The sequence below is a fragment of the Mus pahari genome, chromosome 12, assembly GCF_900095145.1.
Source record: "Mus pahari chromosome 12, PAHARI_EIJ_v1.1, whole genome shotgun sequence".
NCBI classification, from domain to species: Eukaryota; Metazoa; Chordata; class Mammalia; order Rodentia; family Muridae; genus Mus; species Mus pahari.
The window spans coordinates 62,922,096-62,924,665 of NC_034601.1; positions in this window are offsets into that span (position 1 = coordinate 62,922,096).

Consider the following 2,570-nt stretch of genomic DNA (forward strand, 5'->3'; position numbering starts at 1 on the left):
GTGCTTACTCACTGAGCCCTTCTTTGTGCCCTAAAATAGTTTGTAAAGATTTGAAAGGTCATTAAGTGTGGTCCCCTTTCCCAGGACCTCCCTTCAAAGTCATGAAAAATGAGGCAACAGAGCAGGTCACCAATGCCAACTTTTCCCTCTGGGTCCACTTGGGGAAGAGTTCCTTGGCAGGATTAGTTCATTAATCTCCTTTGAGCTTTCTCCTGCTCCCCACAAGGCTTTGCATGGAATGCTTCCCGCCCCCCCACCACCCTTTTTTTTTTTTCTGAAATTTTTCAGAGCTCTATTTATATCAAAGGGGACATCAAGAACCATAACACTCACTAAAAATGAAATCCTACGGCTCAGCCTGCCAACCAGCAGAGGAAGCTTGCAACTGAGAATGAATCTCTTAAGGCAAGTCACGCACAGAGGAGAGAAGACAGGAAGAGGCCCAGGCAGTTTATGATAGAATGAGAGAGGGGGCAGACTGGGAGCGGCAGGCAACAAAACCTCAAAAGACTCACAAAGAGAAATCTTTGGCTTAGCTCTCTGGAAGCCAAGAGACAGGAAAAAAAAAAAAAAAAATCCTATAATAGAGGGTGCTTTAGGTGTGGAAGGCCATTGCCAAGCCCAGAGACTGATTCTGCCCAGAATGTCTGCGGCTCCAAGCAGCAGGGTGAGCGTCCCACGGACCCTGAGTTTGCACAGCCTCTGGGTTACGCGTCACACTTGGCAGCTGTATTTGATGCTCCCCTTGTCAACTGTGTCATTGTTCAATATAAAGGGCAAGAAGGAAAGAGCAGCAGAGACATCTTAAATATTAAGGTTATACAAATGACACCCTCAACATGAGATCACAGCCATAAACATTTCAGAAAAGGTTGTTTAAAGGCTCTATGTCTCTGCTATTTTTATATAAGCTGACACCTCCATGGTGGCCTTGGGAAAATGCGAAAAAAAAAAAAAAAAAAACCAACAACCTTTAAAGTAACCATCCGCTTTCTTCTGATCCTCTATTAACTTGTGGCTGCTATTCCCACACAGCAGAGAGATAGAACACAGAGACAGGTCATGTATGACGGTTGCAGAAGGGTTCTTAGAGGCAGCAAACATGTGTATCTTCATTTTCTAAATCAGATCCATCCGAAATGTTCGGGGAATTCTCCTTTCTTCCCTTGCAGTGTTTAATCTCTATCCTGTGAAACAGCAAACACTGTCCTCATTTCACTCTGAAGTGACTTTAATGGCAGAGATGAATCTCGATATGGAGGAAGGTGACAGGAACCCAGAATTGTTATTCAATCACAGTTCTGTTTCCCCCCTATGATGATTTCATTTGTCAGAGTAGTTTTAATGCAAAGCTTGTGATCGGGATATTTTTTTTTCCCCCTTAAACAATTGGTACTACCATCTGTGTCACCTGAGGCTTCTTTTTTCCAATTATTATGCGTTGTAGCTTCGTGTAATGTGACACAATGAAAACATAAATAATTCCAGTCTTTCTTTGCCGGGAGAGAAATCTCCAGACAGTTACATGGTGCCAGCATACCGATTCCAGAGCAGGTGAGGTGACGTAATATTCTTCACACAGAACATGCCACTTTTTTTTCCCTTAAACTTCATCTGCTCTTTAAAATGCTTTGTTTAGTCTGATTAGCAATAGACTTCAGAAGCATTTTCTAGGGCATAGACCTGTGTGCCTGCAAGCTTCCCACTGTGCCAATGAAGCATCCTTCACCTATGCTGAGCCTCTGGAGTTCAGAACAACCCTAGGGCATTTTTGTTTTTTTGTTTTATATCTCGTTTGTTCTTTCTCTTTGTTCTCTTCCGTTCAGAGGAAGGTGTGTGCTAATGCCAAGTTGTTAGAAGTGTACCCAGCAGGAGGAGAATATGAGCTGTTTGGATTCTTTGAAACACGTCTTGCTTATTTACCTAGTGTGTTATATTACAATTAGAAAGCGGCCTCTTCATGAACACAAAGGCCCATTTTGCAAGCTGTTTATCTTAGTTAGAAATGATTCAGCTTTTTTTTTTAAAAAACAAAACTTATGGACTTTGAGTGTTCACACCAGCCCTCTATTATTAGCTACTAGTCTCCTCCCTGAAAGGCCAGGAAGGATGAATGTTGTCTATATTTTCTGGAATAAAGCTGTCTACCAGAAAAAAAATCATACACCTTAGTGAATAATTGAAATGTTATGTCTGGAAAATGCTGGACTTCAATAGTAACATTCTCTTCTCTGGTGTTTTTCTAGGTCAGACAGAGCATGCCCTTTGGCCCCTACGATATCATCCTAGAAGCGAATGCTACAACTAAATACCAGTGGTTAAGTTTACTGGCTAAATTTTCAGAATAAATCAGAGTGATAATCAAAAGCTGTGTGAAAGTTCTTAAGACCTTGCTTTGAGATCCAGGTTCACATTTAGCTTGTGGGTTCATCCAACATTCAAGCTGGCTCCTTTTGATCCATTATTTTTGTTTCTACATGTTTTGCTCTCACTCGGCACAGCGTTCGGAGACGCTGATAAGAAGGCAATCCCTTTCAGAGCGTTTTTTTTGTACCTGCGGTAACATCCCT